Source organism: Bos mutus, chromosome 1, assembly GCF_027580195.1.
Source record: "Bos mutus isolate GX-2022 chromosome 1, NWIPB_WYAK_1.1, whole genome shotgun sequence".
NCBI classification, from domain to species: Eukaryota; Metazoa; Chordata; class Mammalia; order Artiodactyla; family Bovidae; genus Bos; species Bos mutus.
The window spans coordinates 27,927,862-27,944,129 of NC_091617.1; the positions used below are offsets into that span (position 1 = coordinate 27,927,862).

General features: G+C 38.0%; 1 pseudogene; it reads left to right on the forward strand.

The window, feature by feature from the left end:
- The first annotated feature begins 9,993 nt into the window (after positions 1-9,993).
- LOC102268637 (peptidyl-prolyl cis-trans isomerase FKBP2 pseudogene) lies at positions 9,994-12,834 on the forward strand (annotated as a pseudogene).
- The last annotated feature ends 3,434 nt before the right edge of the window (positions 12,835-16,268 follow it).

Genomic DNA, 16,268 nt, shown 5'->3' on the forward strand with positions numbered 1-16,268 from the left:
GGTGTGGAGAAAAGGGAACCCTCTTACACTGTTGGTGGGAATGCAAACTAGTACAGCCACTATGGAGAACAGTGTGGAGATTCCTTAAAAAAACTGGAAATAGAACTGCCTTATGATCCAGCAATCCCACTGCTGGGCATACACACTGAGGAAACCAGAAGGGAAAGAGACACGTGTACCCCAATGTTCATCGCAGCACTGTTTATAATAGCCAGGACATGGAAGCAACCTAGATGCCCATCAGCAGATGAATGGATAAGAAAGCAGTGGTACATATACACAATGGAGTATTACTCAGCCATTAAAAAGAATACATTTGAATCAGTTCTAATGAGGTGGATGAAACTGGAGCCTATTATACAGAATGAAGTAAGCCAGAAGGAAAAACACCAATACAGTATACTAACGCATATATATGGAATTTAGAAAGATGGTAACAATAACCCTGTGTACGAGACAGCAAAAGAGACACTGATGTATAGAACAGTCTTATGGACTCTATGGGAGAGGGAGAGGGTGGGAAGATTTGGGAGAATGGCATTGAAACATGTAAAATAGCATGTATGAAACGAGATGCCAGTCCAGGTTCGATGCACGATACTGGATGCTTGGGGCTAGTGCACTGGGACGACCCAGAGGGATGGTATTGGGAGGGAGGAGGGAGGAGGGTTCAGGATGGGGAACACATGTACACCTGTGGTGGATTCATTTTGATATTTGGCAAAACTAATACAATTATGTAAAGTTTAAAAATAAAATAAAATTAAAAAAATATGAATCATATGATATCAAAAATAAATAAATAAATAAAATACATGCAACAGTTACTTATTTTGAGGAGACTGCAAAATACATTTGTAAAACTGAATACCAGTGGTTCTAATATTACCAGAATGACTACTTGAGGCTGGGAATAAAATATCTAGCAACAACCTCATGTGACAATTCAAATATTTTTGTACTTCAAAATATTTAGATGGATAAAGATGAAGTAACTTGAAAAACTCCTTGGTGATTAAAAAATGGCCTAAGTGGTGATGATGAAATAAGATTATAAATGCATATTTTGATCCAAGTTAGGTCAACTTCACTTTCTCAAGAGTTTAAAAAATTGCAACAGATTCCAATGGGCTTTGGGTGCTGAGCCATGCAAAACATGGAAAGTTAGAACTGAAACAGGCATGCTTGCCCACCAGCCTCGTTGGGCGAGCAGAAAGGCCAATTGCAGAAGAGTGGAGAACAGAGGGAAGTGTATTTGAACCTGGTCTCTGAAGTCTCCTGCACTGGCAAGCAGGTTCTTTACCACAGCACCACCTGGGAAGCCTAATTAAAGGCCGTGTGAACACAAACGGAGGAAGGAGGAAACAAGAGCAAGTTGTCGTCTTGGTTTCTGGGTCGTCTGGATTGCTCTGCTTTGAGTGCTCTTCGTTTTAGTTCCATGCAAACCTGGCTGAATTTCTTATCCTAGGATTTCCTGAAACATGCCAATACTGTTACAGGTTTTGCCTAGATAATTATGAGTGTATTTTGTTATATCTAAGCCAATAATTAACATACTTGTGCCTTTCAAAAGACATGAAAAGGTAGCCTAAGACAAAGAAGAAAAGACAACAAGCTATTTAAAGCATAGTATACAACATCTCCATCACTTTTACCATTGACTCCACTGAATGAAAAGTAATAGAACATAAATAAATTCAGATATTTCCTTTTTATTCCTCTGGGGTACATAGTAGAACTAAAATTATGTGTAATTTTAGCTGAATGAGATGACTTCATAACTTTATCCATAATATTCAGTTTACAGAAGAAATGTATTCATTTTTCCATTTCCATCTTTATTGTTTTGTTAAGTAGATTAAACTAAAATGCTCACGGTGATCCTGGAATTTCATTTAGGATTATGATTCTTTCCATCTGGAAAGAAGGTTAAAAGAAGAGTGGTTGATTAGCTATTTATTTCCAAATACCCGAATATATTGAGAGTCTAATTGAATTTTTTAATTATCCAGATGTTGGGCATATGTAAACTTTAAAAATAGAAAAAGGAACTGCCGCTTAATAAGTCATAGGTTAGGGCAGCATTAGGAATAGAAAAAACTTTAAAGAGATGAATGTGGCCTTAATGACATTAACTTTACATTTTCCTATTGAGTGACTACTCTCATCATCCTATTCTGTATTCAGTTACTTTGTAGAGACTCTCCTTACTACTGGCCCCCTCTAAATCTCTTTTCTTATTAACTCTTCAGAAATTCATTCACACAAAAAGGATTGATAGTTGCTCAGTGTAAGCCTTCCCAGGAGAACTGTCATTTTAAGCCTTTAATTAAGCAGAATAATCTTTTAGTACAGAATTTTTAAAAATGTAGTCAAAAGAAATGGGAGTATTTGAGGAACAAGAAAGTTTGATGCCTCTTATCATACCAGGTAGGTAACCACTCCCCCTCTCTCCTTAACAAATCGGGTTTTGTTTAGCAAAAAGTATTAAGCAGAAGTAATTACCACACTAATTCTGTCTTATCATTGTAACTGTTATCACTGCTATTCTCATTCACGAGTGATCTTTTTCTAACTTGAAAGTTTATATGTTCTCCCCAAAAGAGAAAAAGGAAAAAAAAAAAAAAAGGAAAATTAGCTCAGTGAAGGGTTATATAGATGATATCGAGGAGACATGGCACCAATAGCAATTTTTATAAACATATATAAAATAAAACTATTATATAAACTATAACAAAAATAAAAGAGATAACATTCAATCTGATTTCCCGCCTGTTGATCTCTTATAAAGTTCCACAAAAATTTGCAATACAAGTCCTTAAAGCAAATAATGCTGGTAGAGTTCCTAGTTGGTCAATAGGTCACCTAACGACCATATCATATTTGTATAGCAATACGGATGGACTCCATTTCATTATTAAGTCAAGCAAGGAGCCCACATCCCCTGAAACAAGACACCTCAAGTGGCAGATCATATCATTGGCCAATACACCAAGTAGCTGCAACCACAACTGGGCCCCTGATCACGACAGGGAAAAAGTTGGTGCTTCATAATCATACAATGAAAAAAACCCCACCTCTTAAGTCCTAAGGTCTGTCTCTCTCCTAGGTCTGATATCCGTTTCATCCTAAGTGCTATGGATTACATTAAACTCCACATCGGCAACACCTATTATTCTATGATTATTTTAAATAAGTAATTCTCCAGTAGAACAGGTATGTGGGAGGTCTGGCTGTTTGCCTTGGCTTTTATAAAAATATAAAATACAATATAGAGATTTAATAGATGGATATCTATATTGATTCATCAAGTACTTGCTCTTCACTCATCTTCCAACAAATCATTTTAAGGGACTACTGTGCCAGACCCTGTGTTACAAACAATACATACACGGACTTGGGACCTAGGATGAAGTACAGGAATGGGCTTTAGAATTAGGATGACTGGGTTAGAATGCCCATGCTGCTAGTGACCAGCTATGTGACTTGAGCAAGCTGCACATACTCTCTAAGCCACAATTTTTTGTTCCTTAAGATAGAGACATTTGCAAGGTGGTCATGGGGATTAATGAAAACATAGGGCTAGACCTAACACTGCTATAGTATTCCATCTTGGTCAATTTATTTATATCACTTTGCTTTAAAAAAATCTGATAAACAGGCAATGTAAATAGATTCTTAATTTCAAAAGCTTAAATGATAAGGCAACAAAGTATAATAATATTAGTATGAAATTAAAAAGGAAAAGCTCTTTAGTAAAACACAGAGGGTGCCTTTTGTTGAAATAGTGTATTAGAGGGCATGGATGCATTAAAACGAAGAGAATATTTGTAAATAGCTTCTTCCAGAATTCACACTGATAATCATTAGTTGTTAGGCCATTTGTCAGTGGGAAATATATCAGTTCTCAGTGATTTAAAGAAAAAAAAAAAGGGCTTCTCAAAAAGTCTCCTCACATACAATTTCATAGAACACATCTAAATAAGTCAGTAGTGTGGGTGGGTTGCTAAGGAATGCTGTAGCTTAAAGCACTTATGTTATAGCTTTGAAAACATGGGTCCATGTAGAAATGAAATTACAAAAATTAAATGGTCAAATCCATCCACAAGCCCATGTTTCAAAGATATTGTGTACCTGTACATTGTACAAAATCTTCTATTTGTAAACTGTGATCCCCAGGGGACTTCTGCTGGAGAGATGCCCATGGTAGAGGTGAGAAGATGTTCACCACAGGGACAGGAATAGTCTTCCCCATACCTTCCTGTAGTTGCAGCTTGAAGATCCTGAAATTTAACACACAAACCAAACACTTCCAGTCCAGCATTCTGAATACAGTATTGCTCCAGGAGTGTTAAGTAAGAAATGAACTGAGCTGACTTATTCTGAAGGAATTTACTATCTAAAAGTATTCCCATTCCTTTTTCTTCTTGAAGAATTTACTTTCCAAAAGGACTGTTGTTGTTCAGTCATTAAGTTGTGTCCAGCTCTTTGCGACCCCACAAACAGCAGCACACCAAACTTGCCTGTCCTTCACTATCTCCGAGTTTGCTCACGCTTACGTACATTGAGTCAGTGATGCCATCCAACCATCTCATCCTCTGTCATCCCCTTCTCATCCTGCCCTCAATCTTTCCCAGCATGAGGGTCCTTTCTGATGAGTTGGCTCTTCGCATCAGGTGGCCAAAGTATTGCAGCTTCAGCTTCAGCATGGACAAGCATAAAGGCAAATGTATTTTTTTTTTTAATAAATTGCCCTGGTCAGCTGTTTTTGTAAGTCAAACTTACTCTTGAACCAGGATATTTCTAGCATCCAATGGGTATACAGTCAGAAGTTCCAATACAATTCAGTCTAATATTAAAAGTTCAGTATATATAGGTGTTCTGGGGAAAACTAATAATTTAAATAAAACTAATAATTTAAATAAACGGGACACATCATCCTCAACTAAGTCAACCTTCTGCATCAACAGGATGTGAGACCTGCAGATACCAAGGAATGATTTGCACCATGTCATTTTACATAAGGGACTTGAGCAGCTGTGGATTTTGGTATCAAGTGTGGGGTCCTGGAACCAATACCCTGTGAATACTGAGGGATGACTGCACCAAGTTTAAAAGCATCAATCAATCCTCAGCAACTGATGCTTTAAATGTATGATCCTTTCTCATCTCCTCTTGAATTCTATTTTGCAGATGAAGAAACTGATACACAATGACTCTTAATTACCCCAGGAAGCAGTGCCAGGAGGCCAGCGTTCTAGTAGAGCTATATTTTCGATTCAATCTTAGGTGGAAATCAAAGGACAACTGATGAGATACATAAAATAATCTAATCACAAAATCTAATCACAGAGAAGAAAAGATTACCCAAACATTAGTCCATTACTAAGACAGAATACAGAAAAATAATCTAATAAGTAGCTTCTAAATCTGCTAGTGGAAAACAAAATAGAAATGAAGTAGTTGAAGTTCTCTATGAAGATATATACATAGGCTGAATGTGTAAAGGGGTTATTATTATATTCATATACAAATTTTACCTTGAGACATTGTCATCTTTGCTGCTTCCTCACTTAAATGAAGATAGTTAAATTATTTAATTTCCCCTAAATTGAAATGAAGTTCATAGAAGGAATACATTTTTGAAATTAAAATCTACGATAAAGAAGAAATTTTATAGAGCTTCCATATATTTGCCATCATTTTAGATTACAAAACTGAATTGGCTGAAGACTTGGAAAAAATACACTCCAGGGAGCCATTCAGTATTGGTAAAAGAAACATACTCTGTTTAATGTTTGTTGTTGTCAATTTCGTCACTTGTTTCTAAAACACTATGATCAAGCTCTTGGAAATCTAGGCTCCTCGATTTCTTTTATGGATTCTATGGGACTACAGAATAATTTAAAGTTTTCATCTGAGTTAAGGATCTTTACTTCTGTAGTTCATCAACCTCATCTGTCACGAACATGTCACTGAAATGAGAAAAACCTTAGAAGGCAGGAAAAAATTAAAAACAAATTAATGTGGGAAGATGATATAAATCAAGTGGTGAAGCCAAGAGTGAATTATCAAAAGATCTTTCATCAGGAGTGAATACATTTTCCTTTCTCAAGAGGAACCCATTATGTGTTTTTGTTTGCACTATTATACATCAAGGGGCATATTAAAGAAATAGATTTATTAGGATTTAGAATGTGTTTTACTCTGATAGGAAAGAATAGCAGTCCTTCAAATTTAATTTGAAAAGGCTTAAACCATGAAAGTCTACATAGGCCTGGTAAGTAATGAATGCTATGAAAAACAAATACTATTTTTAACTTTTAAAACACATAACAAATCCTCTCCCATGAGAAAAAAAAAATACCAAAACAATACCAAGTTAGAATAAGCATTATTTATTCTATCTAAAATCCTCAGAATTTATTCAGTCAACTATGACAGTTTGAGGTTTTTATGGCAAATCATGTTCTGTTTACTGAGAAGGAAAAGAAACAATTAAATCAAGGGCTGCTCATGTTTTCTAAGCTTGTTTTTCTTCTGAGTTAAATTGATTGGCTTTACCAATCGGTTTTGAAAGACATCTATATAAAACAAGAGATTTCAATAAGGAGTTTGAGATTGCCAAGCAATTTGAGAGAACATCAAAGGTAGGCAGAAATTCAGAGATAAAGAAAAATTAGCTTTTCTATGGTTAACCTACCTATAACTTGCCCAATCATCACACTTGTTAATTAAAGAAACATAAATAGCCATATTGAAATCTGTGTATGTGTGTATGTAAGAGAGAGAGACAGACCCAAAGAGATTAGTAGTGAGAAGAAATATCAAAGCATTGAATTTGGCCTAAGAACAGATTGGAAGGAGTGACTATTGCAGTTGGAGAGGTGAACTATTATTGCAACACAGAGAATGCTCTGGACAAGAGATCTGCTAGTGTCTCAACAGTTAAGCAGGAAAAGGCTTTTCTTTTCTAGGGAGAAGTCAACAAGGCTAGAGAGAACCAGGTATGGGAAAGTAGGATGAAGGATGACCTGATGAGACAACAGATCAAAGAGTGGTTAACTGTGAAGCCCCCTACTCTTGACAGGGGCTCTTTAGGAGAGTTAGGATTCTGGCTTAGGATGAAGGAGGTCAAAATTCAGGGACCTGGGGAAAGGAGAGAAAATTAAGTTTGAGTGTTCTGATTGATTAGCAGGAATAGGCAGTTCAGCAAATCACTTATGAGGCAAAGAATGGACATTTGGAGAGTCTATGTCTGACTTGTCATAGGTATATAAGGACACATCTGTGAGTTGTATCTAAATCATATGGGTAGGGTGGCTTCTGCAGTATGCTGTTTGCTGGAACACAAGAGTAGGGGGATTTCTTTAACCTTTGCTATTTCCTAGGATCAAATGTATGTAAAGTGCATTTGTGCTCAGTCATGTCCAACTCTGTGACCCCAGGAACTGTAGCTCCTCTGTCCGTGGGATTATCCAGGCTACAATACTGGAGTAGTTTGCCATTTCCTACTCCAGGGGAATTTTCTCGACCCAGGGATAGAACCTGTGTCTCTTGTGTCTCCTGGATTGTCAGGTAGATTCTTTATCATTGTGCCATCTAAAGGGCCAGGGCAAAAGTCAACAGTCTTACTGTTTTAATGTGACTCCCAGCTCTGAGCCTTTCTTCTTCCTTTTGACCAAAAAAAAAATGTCGTCCCTTATCCTCTCCTGCTACAAAGATCCTGGAAGAACCAGTTTGCTGTCTCACATGCTAGGGCAGGAGAGGGGAAGGAAGAATGATGTTGGAAAATCTTTAAAGAAGCTCTTGGACAATATCATGTGAGCTGAGGATGGCCTCCTAAAATGATCACGGTCCTTTCAACAAGATAAAAAGCACCTAGAAGGGACATGGTATTTCATCAAATCCCTTCAGTGACCTGGGAGAGTCTTGACTGGAGTGTGCAGTTTGTTACCAGAGCTCTGAACATGGGAAGTACTATGTGTAGTCTCTGGGCAGATGCACCCTGCAGAACTGCAGCATACAAGGAGTTAAGAGAGTTTAAAGCTTTCAATAAGTCATCAGGCACATATTGGCGACTGGGTCTGGCTTGAACAAGAACAAAAAGGTCACCTCTGACAGAAGATCTCATCAGGGTGAAAGTATAGACCAGTGACTTTATTATGCCCCAGAGGCTCAGAGTCAGGAGGTGTGTGAAATAAAGCAGGTGGAGATTTTTTTCCATCCTGGGAAATAGATGCTGCATAAACTTGAATAAAGTTCATAAACCTTTGAATTCCTGAGTCTTATTTTCTTAATCAAGAACACTACTTACCACTTTGATGACTTTTAAGTTTATCTCAAGAATTCATAGGCTGATAAGAGCTTGAGAAAAAAGTATTGTTTTTATACATATACAGTATGCATTGTTTTATACATTCTACCACTATTAAAAGCAATGAAATGCACCATAAATTATGTCATTAATTCCATAAGGCTGAAAGGAAATTAGTTCTGCTCATAAGTAACAAAATGCTGATAGTTCTTATTTGATTTCACCATTTTGGAGCATTTAGAACTTTTATCACTATTGTGATAAATTAAAAGTGGGAATGTAGTCTGTGTTTTCTCTAATTTTGGTAATAATGCCATTTCTGACAAACTTTGTCTCTGTCATCAAAGTAATATGATTTGCTTCTTAATTACATTTCTGGATGAAGGTAAAATAACAAAGAACCACACCAATGAATTCATCTCCTTTTAATATATCTTACAGTGAGCTTTAGTTAATGTTGAAGAGATGGAAAGAGGTGCAGGAAACCAGATTAGATTCTCCCTTTCTTTGACCTGTCCTAGTTTACAGAATGTTATTATTCTGCATTCCATATATTAAATATAATTACATTTTAGTGTCATCTCTATTTCTCACAATGTTGAAGTGTTCATTGTAGCTTACCAAAAAGCCTTAAATACGGGTGTATGAGAAGCCAAAATGAACAAAATGATTCCAATCCTGTTTTCTGTATCTCATTATCAAGGCTTTATTTAACCACTCTCCTAGAAGAGGGGCAGCTGCACTTAAATTATACCATCACCTAATGGAGACCACCTAGAGAGACTCCAAAAGTCGTTTGCACAATAATTTTTAGAGGCTTTTCATCACCCTTTATTCAGCAACATCCACAATACCTATCTTAGCATTTGGTGGATGATTCTGAATCTGAAGCACTGTTTTCTCTCCTAATCATCACACTCCATGGTTCACGTAAGCTCTGTCAGCCTCGTTTCTGTGGTCTCTGAAAGCAATCCCCTCTTTGTACTACTTCCAGCATAGATTCAAGCCACGAGTAACAGTGGCTAGAAAAAGCCCTTCTTCTTCCTCCTCACCCACAACAAGGAAGAACCAGCTGAGGACAATATTGTAGAGCAGGCTGACCTCAGCTGACACTCCAAAAACGTTTACTTAGCACTGCCCTAAATGTGAGTAGAAATAAAGGTAAATAAATACAGGGCCCAAGCCCTGCAGAATCTGGCAGGGTATTCATGCACCCGGGAAGATTCTGAGAAGTTTATTCACACTGAACTGTTATTAGCTGACAAGTGTTAGTTCCATCAGGTGCTATTGCATCAGGTTCCTTAGCAACCCGGTTCCTCCTTCCTTGGTTGGGTGGTAACAGCGGGAGAGGCTGGTGACTCGGGATTGTTGTGTGGGAACAGCTTCTCAGGGAATCTGTCAGAGAATTATAAAGTTGCTCAACAGAGGCTCCAGAGAACAGGCTGTCATCCTATTTCATCCTGGACCTTTTACAGAATGGGCTCCCTGAAATGTCCCTGAACAGATTCTCTGCCAAGCAAGAGGGCAAGTGTGCGGAGCTGACCTTGGAGCCAGAAGTCTCAAGAGACTCATTTTCTCATTAAGGATTTTATTCCCTTTAAAAGCACCATAATGTAGCTTGAAAAACTACTTTCCTTTAAGAGCTTGTCTCACAGCCTGATGTACTTTACGGGGTAATGGCCACAGAATTTAGGTTCAACTGGCAGTAATCCTAAAGGGCACCATATCAAGTGTTCAGAACATCAGGAATTTTAGGCTAGGAATAAAGTGGCCTCCTGAGTGAATTTCACATTTCACTGAGTGGATAGAGGAGATGTATACTGAAAAAAAAGGTTTTGGAAAGGAAAAAGTCTAGACAGATTTTAATAGAAGATAACTGTATTTCTATCTATGGATAGATAGAAATATATATATAAATACATAGATATAAGATAAAACAATAGATAAGATAAGATATATAATCTATATAGATATTAAATATCTATATATAAAATACATAGATATATTTTTATTATCTATATGTCCTATAATACCATCTGTATGTATATATAAGTGTACATACATAATTTCTTGTATTCAATCTGTGGTTATTTAACAGTAAAAAATGAAAACCAGGGGCCAACCTACTTACAGAAAAATTCATAGAATATTCCTTTAGTTTGGTCTATAATCATAAAATAGTAACCTTTTTAAAAAATGAAAACTAAAGTCCAGACTACTTATAGAAATTTAGCTGAAAAAAATTCTGATGACCTCTTTTATCACTTATGCAGGTCACTGAATATGCTTAGGTTTAAATCTATGAGGACTGTCCTACAGGTTAAGACCTTGGCCAGTTAGCTTGGAACAAGGCTTCTTTCATCTGTGAACAGACCGATTCAATAAACTGTTGTTAGCAGTGAATGATGCCATATGTTCCTTTACCCTAGTCCCAAGGTGTCATTTATATAAGTAAGGAAGAAAACAGGAGCATGTGGTTTTCTATAGTTTGTATATTTTGTAATTTGTCATGAAATTTTTCACATACTTGCTACCATGTAATATCCAATAGAAGACAGAAGATGCCCACCTCTCAGTGGCTTAAATAGAAGACAAAGCGTTACAACTGGCTGTTGACATAGCCTGTCATCTCAAATATAAGAGTGAGATAGACCATCTCAGGAGCAGAGACCAGATGTGCTGGAGAAACTTGAGGAAGGATGAACCACTCTGTCTTGAAGAGGGCTAGAATGGGATTGCACTTCCCTCATGGCTCAGATGGTAAAGAATCTGCCTGCAATGCAGAAGGTCCAAATTCTATCCCTGGGTAGGGAAGATCAGCTGGAGAAGGGAGTGGCAACCCACTCCAGTATTCTTGCCTGGAGAAGCCCACAGACTGAGGAGCCTGGCAGGCTACGGTCCATGGGGTTGCAAAGAGGTGGACAGGACGGAGCAACTAACACTTTCACTTTCTTTCATGATGGGATTAGCAGCCATTTCCAGTTCTGCCAGGAGCCATTACCACCTCAGGATTAGAATCTAATGTACAACATGGTGACTATAGTTGGTGCCACTGTATTGTATAATTAAAACTTGCTAAGAAAGTAGAACTTAAACGTTTTCATAAAAAAGTAAATATATGAGGTGATGAATATGCTAATTTGGTGGGAATATGCTAATTTAATACTTCTGTATACATATATCAAATCATCACATTGTATACTTTGTATATGTATTACAATTTTGTCAATTACACAACAAAAATTAAAAAAAATAAACCAATGAGGTCCATATCTGATTATTAAATTTATCTGGAGGAGAAAATTTTTTCAATTTTGTTAGAAAAAAATCTTTTGGCATCTCTCTCCTCAAGTTCCAAAGTGTTCACTCAATCTTTAAAAAAAAATAAAAAGTATTAACTAATTAAACAGTCTGATGAAAAGGAAAGGGATCTGACCTCAATCAAGTAGCTCATTATGACATATGACAATAACGTGTCAGAATAAATAGCATGTGGTAGACACTCAATAAATGTTTTGACTGAGTAATAATATTAGTAATTGTAAAAAGTAGATAATGTCTGAGGAGCTTACTATGTACAAAGTGAAATTGTTAGTCACTCAGTCATGTCTGACTGTGACCCCATGGACTGTAGCCTGCCAGGCTTCTCTGTCCATGGGGATTCTTCAGGCAAGAATACTGGAGTGGGTAGCCATTTCCTTCTCCAGGGGATCTTCCTGATCAGGGATTGAACTCGGGTCTCCTGCATTGCAGGCAGATTCTTCACTGTCTGAACCACTAGGGAAGTTCCTGTTACGTACTAAACACCAAGCTAAACACTATATTCAGGCAATTCCAGCTGAAACACATTTTTCACAACTCATTTGACAGCAATACCTGACCTAACTTAAAGTCGTTTGATGGCAAAACTTCATCTGAACAACTATGTGACTATTTCTAGTCTTTTTTAATTCAATTTAGTGTGAGTATCTGTGTACTTTCCTGTAGAATAATTAATATGTTTGACTCTACTGCTCAAACTCTGTCATGGGGTATTATGTGATACATAGACTCTATTTAACCTTTCTTTAAAAAATAAAAATGGGGGGGCGTGGTGAGGAGAGAGAGCTGGGTCTTGACAGTACTGTCCATCTGCCTGAGTGCCCTGGTCATGGCCACAGGGGCTGAGGGCAAACGGAAGCTGCAGATTGGAGTCAAGAAATGGGTAGACCACTGTCCCATCAAATCGCAGAAAGGGGACGTCCTGCAGCTGCACTACACGGGAAAGCTAGAAGATGGAACAGAGTTTGACAGCAGCCTGCCCCAGAACCAGCCCTTTGTCTTCTCCTTGGGCACAGGCCAGGTCACCGAGGGCTGGGACCAGGGGCTGCTAGAGATGTGTGAGGGGGAAAAGCAGAAGCTGGTGATTCCATCAGAGCTAGGGTATGGAGAGCAGGGAGCTTCCCCAAAGATTCCAGGTGGTGCAACCTTGGTGTTCGAGGTGGAGCTGCTCAAAATCAAGTGACATTCAGAACTGTAGCCAAACTGGAGAGGGGTGGTGGAGAGGCCCCCATCAGGGACCAGACTGTCTAAAGAAAGAAAAAAAACCCTTAAACTTCCCCTCCCCCAAAAAAAAAGAAAAAAAAGAAAAGAAAAATCTCTTAATTCTAGGGTACTTCCTGTCTTGTGGATTTTAGACAAGGGTTGTAGACACTAAGTCCTTCCAATAACATTTGACTGAGTGTTACTATTTCATCTATTTTATGATTGGGAAACCAAAGCACAGAGAGATTAAGTAGCTTTTCTAAGGTCACACAGCTGGTGATGACTGGAGTTAGGACCTGAATTTAGGCAGTTTGTCATCAAGACCTATGACATCTACCCACTGTTTTGTGCTACTTCTTATATGGATAATGACACATAATAGAGAATCAAGTTTCATGGTAGGATAATGGAATGCCTATGCATAACCTATAAGAAACTATTTTATAAACAAGCAGAAATGCTTTGTGTTTCATTTTGGACAACTAGTCTAATGCATTCACCAAGAGCCACAGGTACAAGAAAGCAATATTGCATAGAAGAGGAACAGGACAAGGTCACTTTATCAGCAGCAGGTCCTGGGAAACCCAGGACATCAAAGAAGAAGCAATCATCAGAGGAAGATCTTAGGAATCTTTGTGTTAGATGTCTGGAAGAACCCCAAGGCAGCACCGGAAAACAGGGACCAAAGAAATCAGGAGAACTACACACCCACAGAGATCCAAGAGGTGACTGAAGATCTCTGCTTCCCTTTTTCATTGACCTGGATGTCCCACTGGGATTACAAGGGTCGCAACCAGTTTGCTTCTAGAAGCCCTTCCTCTTATTTCCCTCTGCCAAGTGAACAATCTGTGAAGGCCAGTGTAGTGGTTATACCAGGGGAAAAAGGGAAAGAAACAGCTTGCATGATGCTGATTATTCTTCTCAATAGAGTCTCTTGGGAAAATGATCTTCTAGTTGTTTTTTTATATTTAGAAATATACTTAATTTTAAAAAAAGGAGTAGAGAGATAGAAATTGATGTTTTCAACAACAAAAGGGAGGGAAAGGGGCCCTTTGCAAAACAATTGGCTACCATGAAAGGGGCCAGAAGGACTGCAAACAGATGCTGAGGGCAAGCAAGGAGGAGGTCGAAAAAACAGATGCTAATGGCCATAAGAGAAACGAGTTTTCCAGAGAGTTCTGTTACATTATGATGTGTTCTGGAGCTAGAAGGTGCTAAGGTGAAATAACTCTACAAATAAGGATAGGATAATTAAGTTTTCTGGTCTCTGAGCTAAATGCTGGCCAAGTGGAATGGATTGCTTAACGCACCATCTGGAGTGGGGTCCAATTTACCCAGGGACTCTCAGGCCTTGACTATGAAATTAGAAAGGTGAGTTTTTAATACTAAACAGAGATGTTTATTGAGGGCATGATGATTCATTTTCTAGCATGTTTTTATTAATCAATAATATTTGAAGAAAACCCTTAAAGTATTCTGAGGACAGTGACTTATGGTTGTAGCTACATGGATTCACAGAAACATAAATCCATTTTGTCCAGAGATCAAAAGTGATGGTAAAACAAGTTTGTTTAACCCTGAGGTAATGCTGGAGTTAATGCACATGTAGACTTTGGGTAATTTGCATCAGAGACTAAAAAATTATTCAAAAAGATTTAAACTCTCCTCCCCTTTTATCCATATAATATGGCCCTTTGCCAAAGCACTTGGATGAGTATCTAACAGAAAGTTCTTACAAGGCTGACAAATCAACTAAATGGACCTTTTTAATCACTATAAAAATGAAGCATACTTGCAGAGATCAGAATGCCAATTTTTTATCTGAAATTTCTTTCAGAGAAATTACATTTTAAACTATTGAAAACCAGCCTAGAACTGCTTATAGCACAGCAGTGCATTCATGCCACTATCATTAGTGGCCAGGAAATGCTACTGAAAAGTCAAAAAATACACATTGTGTTAAACCATACGTATCAGAAGTTTTGACATAAAATAACTTCAGTGTTTTAAAATAAATTTTGGGGGTTCATTTTACATTCAAGATCTCTTGAGTTACGTGGCAAGAAGAAACTGGGTGTCTTCATGTCCTGGGACAGAAGGTAAAGAGTAGAAGGAAAAATTATGAAATGAAATTTCTTTTAAAAATAATTACTGCAACATAGTCATCTAATTTAGGGCTTCCTGGTGGCTCAGAGGGTAAAGCATCTGCCTGCAAAGCAGGAGACCTGGGTTCGATCCTTGGATCAGGAAGATCCTCTGGAGAAGGAAATGGCAACCCACTCCAGTACTCTTGCCTGGAAAATCCCGTGGACAGAGAAGCCTGGGAGACAGCAGTCCATGGGATCGCAAAGAGTCGGACATGACTGAGCAACTTCACTTTCACTTTCAGTCATCTAATTTAACTCTGGTATCATGATCTATAGAAATAGTCTCTTGTTTTTGTCTGTTCAGCCTGCATTCTCCCCCTTTTTTGTGGCAATTATGACTTCTATTTTTGCTTGCAAAGTAATTCAGGTAAGTCTGGCCTCATTTCACCCTGCTCTGAGGGATGATAAGTAGACACATCCAGTCAAACACGTTTACAATGAGCAGCTCAAGGACAGTTATAAGATCCTAGTTGAGCGAGGGAGTTAAGCCCAAGACTCTTTCAGAAATCACTGGAAAGAGAAGCTAAGTTGATAAACCAAGAGCCACCAACAGCCTCTATGTAGTGAAAGTTTGCCTGAGATTGAAACTAACACAGAAAATAAAAGAGTGAAGAGACAGCTAGAACTGATGGTGAGAGGGGTTGGGGAGAGGAGAAAGACCAAGACAGCAGTTATGACACTCTTCCTAAAGCTGACTCTCTTACTTCTGGATTTTTCTGTTACATAAACTAATATTTCCTCTTTATTATTATTTTAAGGAGATCCAACCAGTCATTCCTAAAGGAAATCAGTCCTGAATATTCATTGGAAGGACTGATGCCGAAGCTGAAACTCCAATACTTTGGCCACCTGATGCGAAGAACTGAGTCATTAGAAAAGACTCCAATGCTGGGAAAGATTGAAGGCGGGAGGAGAAGGGGACAGTAGAGAATGAGATGGTTGGATGGCATCACTAACACAATGGATATTAGTTTGAATAGGCTCTGGGAGCTGGTGATGGAAATAAATCCTGGTGTGCTGCAGTCTATGGGGTCGCAAAGAGTTGGACCCGACTGAGCGACTGAACTGAACTGAACTCAAGTGGGTTAAAGTGTAAACTGAATAAATCAAAGTGGAATATGAAAAAGTTTGAAACTCTCTACCTCAGAAAATCTTTGATTTTACCTATTATGCAATAATGAAGTAAATGGTCAAATTATCTCTTGCTATAGTTTAGAAGCCTGGTTATATGCCCAATGTAGCTGGAAGTTTAAGTTGTTGTTTTGTCATTGAGTCATGTC